This window comes from Schistocerca piceifrons, chromosome 6, assembly GCF_021461385.2.
Source record: "Schistocerca piceifrons isolate TAMUIC-IGC-003096 chromosome 6, iqSchPice1.1, whole genome shotgun sequence".
In the NCBI taxonomy this organism is placed as follows: Eukaryota; Metazoa; Arthropoda; class Insecta; order Orthoptera; family Acrididae; genus Schistocerca; species Schistocerca piceifrons.
In genome coordinates this window covers 47,646,547-47,658,852 of record NC_060143.1, presented here as the reverse complement: position 1 = coordinate 47,658,852, position 12,306 = coordinate 47,646,547, and positions in this window count along the sequence as shown.

The following is a 12,306-nucleotide window of genomic DNA, read 5'->3' as shown; positions in this document are numbered from 1 at the left end:
TGGATTGTATGTTGTCCTCAGCATTATCTCACTGTCACCGACGCACAAGTCGCCCAATGTGGCATCACCTTAAGTAATACTTACATCTGATGGCCAACAATGCCACATGATAACTAAAGTTTTCATAGCAAAGGTAGAGCTAAGTGACGCCGTTGGTTTCCGTGTAGATGGAATCAAGTTTCCGATAATCGATGACTTGTCCAAGACTAGTGCAAAAAGACGTAAAAGCAGCAACCAGCCCCACAGTGTGCAACATGCAGGGAAGAAATGCGTTTGATGTGCAGGAAAACCGCTGTAGAACATTGTGAAGTAACCATCACGAAATCTGGTGACAGACACGCACATAATGTTAAGTGTAAAACAGTGTATTACTTACAGATGAGAAGTGCCATGAAGACTGGTATATTCGGAAAAATTAGCGATGCAGATAGGCAGATTGACGTTAAACGACCAAAGACACATAAAAGCATCGTTACACGCTAAAAACAGGTCAAATAATAAAAATGTCAACAGTGTTACTATTTTCAGTCATGAAACCAATATTAGGCATTTGATAAAGTAGCTGAAAAGTATGTGAGATGCAGAAGAAGAATATAATAAGATCAGAATTAGAAATATAAAATAAGAAATAATAGGTTATTGAGAGCTAAAAACAAGAGAACAAAAGAACGTTTTATTCAGTCATCGAAGAAGTCGCAAAAATATCTTGCTCTGAAGTCTGATTTTTTAATAAAGGTGAAAGATTATTTACATAAAGAGTATAAATTTCTGTCGCTTGCAAGATATTCAGTAAAAGTCCTTTTGGTGCCTTGTGGTCAATTTTAAAATTATTCATACTGCATACTTCAGAACGCTTTTGATGTGTTAAATACTGGCCAAATACTGATTTAAAATGAGAACTAGCTGATGTATGGTATTTAATATGATATTGAAGTTTCGATCAGTTAGTCCAATATACTGTTGATCATATTCGTCACATGATTTTTGTAAAAACCAGTACCTACATAATAGTTACTACATTTATCAGCTGTATTTTTTTAGTCTATTATTTGAAACTTGGTAGTTCAGTGTGTCAAAAAACTTTATTTTATCAGATACCATGTCCTTGTATGTCATTACAGTAAATCCATCATTAGGAGATACAAGAATATCATTTGACTGCTGCAAGTAATAGAATAAAGGATCAAACGAACTGTTTAAAAACCATTGGGCCCTTGCAATTTGTTTTGAAGTTCCTATTTCCTTTTGGATTCTGTCAGATTTAAGGCTAAATTTTAGCAGTCTGTGGGTCATATAATGGAAAACTCTCTTTTGTACTTCGATGGGTGGTAGAAACTGGTGGATAGCAGGAAGCACTGTTAGCAATTACCTCACTCATGGTCAGCTTTCTGTAAATGGTAAAGCAATGTTTACCATCTTAATACATGATGGTAAAATCTAAAATATTTATGCTCTTACGATTTTCATGTCCTGTATTAAAAAGAGATTAGTATGATCATTGTATAGAATAAAGGGAAATGATTCTAATTAGTCTTGGGAACCATTGTACAACAATAAATTAACGTCCTAATATCTTTTTTATTACAGAATTTTTCTTCTGATTTGATAAATTTAAAAAAAAAATTGTAGTTCGAGATGATAAACGAAAATACCAGCTAAAGTGCTCGCAAATGAGTTGCCTATTGCCAAGCAACGTTTTTGAAATTAAATTCTGTGGTTAATTGAAAAGTAATTGAAGGCAACAGTACTTTCCAGCAAATCATTAAACTCCTTCATTTCCGCTGTACTCATAATGTTATGATAAGTCTTCAAGTTCATTGTTTAACTTCTCTAGGGACAATTCATGTTGCTGACATTTGGGCAAATTTTCCACTTGCTCAGTTTTGTTGATATCTTAACTTTGGCTACTGTGGATTCATAATTTACAATGGCTGTTTTTCTTTTGGTAAAAATAGAAAATTATTTTCATGACAAAGCTTTTTTACCTCTTGTTGAAATTTAGGGGTGCGATCGTTACTGATTTTTTAAATTCTATTTTCAGTGGGAGACTTCAAAGTTTAGGAAATCGTATCGTCTTCACTAACCACTAATAAAGCATTTACTTTGTCTTCCTTTGCCACAATAACTTTGTCTATTTTAAGTCTGCTTCTGATAATTTTACTTATTCCTGACTTGTTTCTTTTATATTTACTTTTTCTTTAGTAATAATTTCCTTGATTTTCAAAGCAATTTTGCAGACTTCTGGCATACTAAAACGTGAACATTTAGTAGCAAATTTAGCTTCAGCAGTTATGCACTTAACCCTTCTATTGTTTGAAGCAGGTGTTAAATTATATTTTAGTCCATTATTTAGTAGGACATTTGCAGTGGCAGTGAAATGAATGCTAGTAAGGTTAGAGATTCTTGGATACAATTATTCTCATTATTATGTTATTGAATCTGATGATAGACAATGACACCATATACTTTCTTATGTTTCTTGCAGTAATGGTTCCGTGTAAAAAGATAATTCTCTCATCTGCTATATTCAGTAGTTTTGAAAAAAATTAATGAACATTTCGTTACATATAAGTAGATGCACCTTACACATTTCGCAGTTAACATACTTCATACATGGCATACTGCTCTTCTACTGCACGAAAGAAGTAACGTAGGAGATGGCCTTTTATTTTGACACTTTTTGGTGTAGTAAGTTTAGCTAAACTCTGTCTATTAAACTACGTTTTCGTATATACTTTCATGATCTTGGTTCTTATACCATTAAATACTTTAACATTTCCAAATTCCTTACTAGGCATTTTTATAGAGAATGAAACATCGATCACAATGCAATGTTTTAAAATAAAATTTACAACAGTCTTGATTACAATAGAACTTTTATTATAAACGGCAAACGGTTTTGGTCAAATACCGACCCTTATTCAGACTACAAGAACTGAAAAGTAAGTACAGTGCAGATCTAGAGGGAAATCTGACAATAAAAGTTAATGTAAGATACGTAATATATGCTCAAAATTAAAATAAGTTCTACTCATGATGGCAGATGGTGGCATGAATGGAGAAGGTATCGTGGATTTACGATCGTCAGCTGTTGGTTATAGTAGAGCGCTATGGGTTATGTACTGGATATTCCTTACCTCATCACATCAGTAAAAACCAATCAGGCACATACAGTATAAAATGCATAATTACAAAAACAGTTGTAAAGAAACAACATTACATAATACCACATAAATGTCTGCTACATGGAACATTTGTCACATTTCATTTAAACAGATAATGTAGAACAGCCAATTGAAATCGCCTGTCGGTACACAGATAGACTTCCATTGGCATTGGAGAAAACTTGTAGAGTGTAATCACAGCAAAGATAGCTCTATGTGACGCCGTTGGTTTCTATGGAGATGGCGTGAAGTCATTGATAAACACCATCTGGCGTAGTGCAGAACAGCGTCAAATGCGCGATAGTAACTACCCGCCACTTTGTGCCAATATGCAGGGAAGAAAAGCAGTCGATGAGCTTGAAAACCACTGAAGAACATTGTGGAGTAGCTATCATGATGAAAAGGGAGAAGTGGACTTGATATTAAGTATTAAGCAGTACTCAGATCAGCAGTGTCACGACGATCGAAGACAAAAGCGGACGTAATTTTCAGTGCGAAGCAGTACATTATTTAAAAATTTGCAATGTCGATCGATAGGTTGAAATGAAAGCGCCAAGAAAGCACACAACCATCATGTCAGAAGTTACGAAATAGTAGTTGAAACATTAAGAATATGAACAGTTCGCACGAGAGCTTCTGCAAAGTTTGGAAGGTAGGAGACGAGGTACTGGCAGAAGTAAAGCTGTGAGTACCGGGCGTGAGTCGTGCTTCGGTAGCTCAGTTGGTAGAGCACTTGCCCGCGAAAGGCAAAGGTCCCGAGTTCGAGTCTCGGTCGGGCACACAGTTTTAATCTGCCAGGAAGTTTCATATCAGCGCACACTCCGCTGCAGAGTGAAAATCTCATTCTGGAAAAATATGAACAGTGTTATCTTTACCAGTCATTATACTAAAATTATATGCGGGATAGCACAATAAAAATATAATAAAATTAAAAGTAGAAACGTAACATAAGCCATGGTTGGTTGACAACATTTAAAAACAAGAGAGCACAACATTCCACATTGAAGAGATCGAAAATATACAAAATACAAATGATTGTGTACAAAGCCACAAAATTACTTCAGTACCTATCAAGAATAAATTCTTCAGAGTACAGACTCCTTCTGGCCTCTGTTAATACATACCACTCATGAGTTTTTGAGCAGTGAGCGGAGGGGCTCATTGATTATGATCTCATGTAACGTCACTGTAGTGAGGTGAAGCGAAAGGGGAAATCTCATGAGACTGTCTGGACTTTCAACACAACGTCCGTGGAATCACTTATGTAGTGAACAGAATCGACCCTGTGTCACCATAAAATTCAGGCTTGCAGCCTACTGGCTGAAGATCCAAAAATGCATTCGGTGTTGGTCCTAGCAGGAAGGAATGTAAAGCACAAAAGCCGAGAAGATGGTGTATGTATATGCGCCAGAGGGAATGGAACTACAGCACTATGGGCAGTAGAGCATACGCTCTCTTGCCCGACATTAGGGAGCGCCTAAAACTTGGACTTACGGACCCCAGTCGCGTTATGATCCTTTTATTGTGGGACCCAGCGCTTCCCAATTGATTTAGGTCGTGTAACTGTTACTCCAAAACAAGAATCCACTTCCGGGCATACAGTAGCCACTGAACACACTGTACTACACAGTTGACTATTTGTAACCGTGAGAAACCTTCGACAAACCTACGGCACCTTAAAAATGAAATCACGGATCTACTACTGTGAACACATTATATAATATAACATATACACTACCAAAAGCAATGAATACAGACAAGCTCGGCTGTAAAAAGAACAGAAGAGAAGAGTGCGAATTACTGAAACATACGCTCAAACTGATGAAACCGCAGACACTGTCACTTACACAGTTTTGCATAGCATTAACAACGTAAATAAATAAACTTCTAATAGGCTAAAACTTAATAGGTTTTTAACCAACAGCCGGCCACGGTGGCCGAGCGGTTCTAGGCGCTACAGTCTGGAACAGCGCGACCGCTGCGGTCGCAGCTTCGAATCCTGCCTCGGGCATGGATGTGTGTGATGTCCTTAGGTTAGTTATGTTTAAGTAGTTCTAAGTTCTAGGGGACTGATGACCTCAGAAGTTTAGTCCCATAGTGCTGAAAGCAATTTCAACTTTTTTAGCCAACATTGGTCAATAGAAACTTGTAATGAGAATAAAAAAAGTAATCAGAATAAAAATGAGTGAACAAATGACTCATTGGATTCAAGATTCTAGCATTACATCATTAACATCAGATACATACCATTAGGTCATCATCATTAGATGTAAATTGATACATTGAAAGCAAGAGCAGGGCAGGGGTGGGGGGCTTGAATTTTTCCTAGGCCTTCCCTCTGGTTGACATTTCTTCCATTATATTTCCCATCGTCTCTCTTTTTCTTCTTAAGGAATAACTTTAGTTTCAGACAGTTAAGGTTAACTTCATTTTATTCTGCAATAACTTATAAGCGTGCGCACTCATGTCGGATTACTCAGTCTAGTTGCAGCGTCTAAGCTAGCATCAAAGCGTGTAAACTTTTGTTTTGTGTGATCAGTTATCGAACTACATTGTTCATAATGGTGACTAATGAACCGACACCTGGACCTTCCAATGTGAAAAGGAGCAGGGAAAGTGTTAAACTGACAGAGCAACAGTTACTTAGTGTACTAGATGACAGTGATTTTCTGTGTAGTGAGGACGAGGCATACCACGGAGATTGTCATTTAGAGAATGCAGAGGAATTGCTGAGTGATGATAACGTGGAAGCACACCTTTCGAATCTGTTTCGTGACACTTCCGAATCTGACGATACGGATCACGACGAGTGCGTGGAAATCGACGAGGAAAAAGAGCCCGACCTGTCGCACGGGGATAATCCAGGTGATTCCTGGCATAAAGAACCACATAATATGCAGTATCACCCATTTACGAAGGAAGAAGTTTTGCAAATTCATCCTGCTTACAATTCTCCCATGGATTTCTTCAGATTATTGGTAACAGACGAATTGTTGCAACTTGTAGTTGAAATGATAATATAGCCAACATATTGCTGGGCGAAAATATAAAAGAGCGATCTAGGATCTGTAAATGGAAACCTCTAAGTATAGGCGAATTACTAGTTTTCCTGGGTGTTTTATCACATATGGGTAACGTTAATATCTGCGATTACAAGACTGCTGGAGGAAAGAACCGCTGTTTGAGAATAGAGGAATAGCAATGAGTATAAGCAGAGGCCGGTATTTGTTCATATTACGCTCTCTGGATTTTGCAAAAAATCCACTTTCAGGAAACCCGAAACCAGACAATCGTTTACATAAGATACGACCTATATTGGATTATTTTAAGTCGAGAAAGTCTCAAGTGTATTACCCCGGAACAGATTTATCAATAGATGTATCAATGATTCATTGGAGGGGAAGATTGTCATTTAGATAATACATAAAATGCAAACGTAATAAATATGGCATTAAGATGTGTACGCTAAACAATCCGGACGGTTTCATAAATAAGCGCGCTGTGTACACGGGAAGTAGTAGATATACGGGGAGGGGGGGAGGAGGTCGCGCTGAAAAGGTCGTTTTACATTTGATGGCAGAAAAGCTGCATGCTGGTCATCACATTTACTTGGACAATTATTATGACAGTTATTTAGCTACAGCTCTGTTGAAACTAAAAACATTTTCCACAGGTTGTCTGAAATTAAATAGGAAATATACCCCCGATGACGTTGTATCGGCAAAACTTGGGATAGGAGAGTCAATTGCGCGGTATTCTAATGGATCTATGATTGGAAAACGGAAGGATCGACGAGAGGTTTCGTACATTTCCACACAACATCTAAATGTTATGGAGCAAGTGACGAATTGGCGCCAGAAAATAGTCACGAAACCTTCGGCTATTATTAGGTACAATGCGTGTATGTCTGGGACTGAAAAACATGATCAGATGTTATCGTATTATTTATGTGAACGAAAGACTATCCGCTGGCCGCAAAAACTATTCTTTCATGTCATAGACATGCTAGTTTTCAGTTCTATATCTGTACAACAAATACTCTGGAAATAAAATGACGTTGTACGATTACAGAACGAACATTATAAAGGGCTTCCATCCACCAATGGGCGTTCCACGAAATGTGAGCAAGAAACATGAAAAACAAACACACGTTGTGCAAAAGCGGGAAGCTACAGCAGGGAAGAAGCAAGTTATGAGGAAGCGGTGTCAGAAGCGCGCGGAACAAGGCAAGCGCACTGGTACATCATACGAGTGTACAACCTGCCTAGACAAACCTGGATACTACTTGATCTGCTGTATAATTTCCCATAAGTAGAAAATATCCGATAATATCAGGGAAATTCCGGTTATCAAAGACAACTTCTTTTATTTCTTTTGACATTGCATGGTTTCTTTTTATGACGTGAAAGGTTAGAACTTTTTTTCACGAGTACTCAGAAAATGAGGTTCTCTTTTGTGTTAAGTCGACTTATTTCTTATTGCGTTGTAAAGCGTTCACTTCAGATTTTTGCGAAAGCATTTGTTGTGCAAAATTTGTTTTCATAACACCGCAGTGATGGGGACACGAGAAAAGCCTCAACGTAGGGTGTGTTTCGCTTACTAATTTCTACACATCCGGGTGTCCCCTGGGCGTTTATGATAAATATAGACGGCTAATTCTCTCATACCAGGAGCAAAGTTGCTACTAAATTGACCACCTCTATCAGAGTCAATCACAAAAATGCGCATTTGAAGTAAATATAATTTAAAGTGAATCCAGTTTCCTTTTTCCTTCTTGCGTTTTGGAATACAAATTTTCTCCTGAATGCAGTGGATTTGTTGCTTGTTTGTATTGTATTTTTTGTTACATTATCAACAAATCACGAACATTTGAATGACGCCTGTGACCTCTATAGGTGTCAGACAGCAAACAGACGTTAAAACATGACCACAATGCAGTCGAAGCTTATTTGAAGTAATGCACCTGAGGTGTTGTCATTAAGTCATTATACAACATGATTCTACAGATCTTACAAGGTGTTGACGTCAGCCTGTAGCAAAGGTGTACCTAGGAGCGTCGGCTCCGAGCGGTACCTGCCGTTTCAGAGTGTTACCGGCCCGGACTCGAGCGTTACCGGCCCGCATTCGCACGTAGCCGGGTCGCACTGGAGACTCGCGTGCCTGCACCGATGCCGCAGCGGAAGTGTTAAACACCCAGAAAATAGGTGCTGCAAATTCTGCAGTGCTCGTAAAAGGCCAGAGCCATCATAAGTACACACTTCACGAAGAACAATGAATTGCTCGGCGTCTAAGGAACATTGTCTTTCCAAACGGCAAATCCATTTCAGATTATCATCTGTGTACATTCAATGGCTAATGCAGTTTCTCTTAGATAAAAAGTTATCTGAAACTTCCTGGCAGATTAAAACTGTGTGCCCGACCGAGACTCGAAATCGGGACCTTTGCCTTTCGCAGGAGAACTTCTGTAAAGTTTGGAAGGTAGGAGACGAGGTACTGGCAGAAGTAAAGCTGTGAGTACCGGGCGTGAGTCGTGCTTCGGTAGCACAGTTGGTAGAGCACTTGCCCGTGGAAGGCAAAGGTCCCGAGTTCGAGTCTCGGTCGGGAACACAGTTTTAATCTGCCAGGAAGTTTCATATCAGCGCACACTCCGCTGCAGAGTGAATATGTCATTATGAAAAAGTTATCTGTTTTGTCAGAAAATATTTTACTGACTACACGTGCGTTAAATCAGCTATATATGATTGCAGATGTGTTTCCTAAAGCGAAAAAGCAACATCAGTCCTCTTCTACGCGGGAAAGATGTCCCTGCGTACGTGGGAAAGATGTCCCTGCGATGCTGTTTCACATTGGCAAGACATAATTTATGCAAAATTTTTCTGTCAACAGTACTAAAACGTACAATAGATTTTCTGCTCTTAAAACTACCTATTCTTCCTCATCAGTATAATTTACTTAATCGAAACTGGTATAGTTTTCACAGCGATCAAAAAGTGTAGCACTTTTTTAACGCGTTACACTAAAAATGTTTTGGGGATTTGTCTGCATCGTTTAGATCGCTACGAACTGGAGACTGGGATAAACTCTGGACTGATCGTATTTCACTTTAGTATAGCCACGGTAATGTGCGAAGAGCTCGCAATTCTTGAAACTATTATGTGCATATTACCTCCCCACCGTCCCTGGAATATTACTCAATAAATAAGTACACGCTTATGAAACGTAGCCTCAGAATATTCATCGTTCGTTTTATTACCTGGAAGAAAATTTTTCATCGGCTACTAATGAGGAATCAGCCGTTTTTTAATAATTTCCCCAACTGCATCTATATCGTATCGAAACATAAAATTCTTACGTTTTGTCACGTATAATCTGTCGATAAAGTCTGTACTAATGATCATTATTTAACTGAGGGTACGCAGTGAATGTTACGTTAAAGCCAGACACAGAAGGTATGTTTCCAGTGTTGTTTGTATTGAATTCGTAACTATCGTGCTTACTGTTGTCGTTAAGTGATGCACCACCAAAATTTTGTGCAGTATTATGCATTTTTTCCATATTAAGTGTCCTTTCCTGATAACACTGAAATGTTTTTAATTTTTTAAATCTGAATATACATAAATCACAGTCGATTTTATATCCTGTGTACTTTGAGTATTATGTTAACAAACAGGTTTTCCCTTTGTGAAGAGGTATTTTCAGAAATGTATTCCGATCTGAAACCGATTCAGAACTCCCACCAGATTGTGTCGAAACAAATTTTGTGCAGGCGGCATCAAGATAGTGCGTGGGAGGGCTGTACGGGGTCAGCCGCTGACCTGGAACTGCGCCAGGAATTGGAGCTCTCGTCATTGCGGCTCTCATGGCGCGATCGACTTCAGCCGCCCTGGCTTTTATCTGCCCAGTACTTCGGGATAATGGACAGGCTTTTACTGCGCAGACACTTACGGCTGATAGTTTATTTCGCGTGGATCTGAAGGCTGTTTGCGACTATTGTTTGCTTGTGTTGTCGCTGTGACTAGTAGAGAACTCCCTTGTTAAAAGGGAGTCCAGCAATTTACAACATACCTACCGAGTGCTCACAATTCCCAAAGTAACACCACGTTATGAATCAACGGTTGATCGGCATTGTCTCACCAATAAACGTTTACAGGGGGTGACGTTGTCGCGTAGAAGATAACAGCGATCCACAGATTGAAAATACTTACAAACTACAAGAGGCTGTATCAAAAACTATTCGTTTTATTCAGTGACTGATCTGAGCCGGCCGGTGTGGCCAAGCGGTTAAAGGCGCTACAGTCTGGAACCGCGCGACCGCTACGGTCGCAGGTTCGAATTCTGCTTCGGGCATGGATGTGTCTGATGTCCTTAGGTTAGTTAGGTTTAAGTAGTTCTAAGTTCTAGGGGACTGATGACCTCAGATGTTAAGTCCCATAGTGCTCAGAGCCATTGGAACCATTTGACTGATCTGAATTGTAATAACCATCTTGAGATTGATTAGCGTCCTTGTTGACTTTAAGGACAGAAATTATTCTGAAGACGATCGTTGCGATAGAAACCGGTCATAGCATAAACTAATACTTGCTATTATAGACTGTTGTAGTTTCTACATAATGAACATTGAATCGCGTATGATGAAGCTTGGTATTTCGTGCACATGCCTACTGTAACTTGTCAGCCAGAGAGCTCTAGAGACATGAATGTACAGAAACATTAAATGGAACAGTAGTTATACGCTGGAGGTGTATGGGAGCAGGCTGCCTCGTAAGCTTGGGGGACCGATGGATGAGCATATGGCGCTGCAGCCCAATTTCTCCGCGCATCTGTCAAGAATAATAAACAGAAGACATGTTGACATCACAGCATAAAGTTTTTGTGAATTTGATTCCGTGTAATCAGTTGGACAGTAGCTACGCCTTGCAACAAATGGTTCAAACGGCTCTAAGCACTATGGGACTTAACATCTGTGGTCGTCAGTCCCCTAGAACTTAGAACTACTTAAACCTAACTAACCTAAGGACAGCACACACATCCCTGCCCGGGGCAGGATTCGAACCTGCGACCGTAGCGGTCACGCGGTTCCGGACTGAAAGGCCTAGAACCACTCGGTCACAGCAGCCGGCGCCTCGCAATAGGCATGTGGACAATACAAGCATATGTCAGCGTTTGAGAGAGGATGCGTAGATGGGATCAAAGCATCCAGTTGAAGTAATCGGCGAATCGACTGACATTTGAAAAGGAGCCATGCTTCTCTTCGACGACTTTTTAGGAGTGGATGTACGGAGGTCCAACACAGCGTCAAGAATGAAGCTATCCGACGTGAAACTGTGCTTCAGGGACCACTGGTATCAACGACTGGTGGCTTACAGACAGGGGGCTCACATTACGTCCGCCGACTAGCAGTGATCTCCACAAACATTACCTTAGCCAGAAACGTCGCCAGATTTGTCCTCACTTCAGAAAGTCAGAGCATTTTGGGCTGGGCCGTTCAACAATAAGCCCGTCTGAAGTAGTTTCGGGCGCACTGGGCCTGGAATCTCATTGACTTGAGATGAATTGTCTTCAGGGACGAGTTCCAATGACCAGCGAAGACGTGTGTGGAGACACCGAAGACAGCTGTGAGATACCAATCTCACTCTCACCAACCATACGGCCCGACAACCAGGAGTGATGGTCTGGGGTACCATTGCTTTTCATAACAGGGCATCTTTGGTTGTCATTTGTGACACCCTTGCAGAACTGCGGTATTCTACGCCCCACTTTATTGCCCTTCGTGGTGAGCCATCGGTGGCTCACATTTCAGCAAGGTAACGCTCCTCCGCAAGTGGCAAGTTTTTCTGCTGCTTTCATACGTGTTTCACAAACATTACCTTAGCCAGAAACGTCGCCAGATCTGTCATCACTTCAGAAAGTCAGAGCATTTTGGGCTGGGCCGTTCAACAACCTCGGGAAATTGAAGATGTAACGTGCCAGTTGGACGTAGTTTGCCACGGTATCCCTCTGGAAGCCATCGGAAAAATTCATCAATCAGTGCAAAGCTGAATATCTGCTTGCATAAGGGCCGGAGGTGGACCACCGCGTCATTGAATTGCTCAGTTTTCGAAGCACTAGCTCTTCAATAAACGATCCGATTTTTAAGAAATTT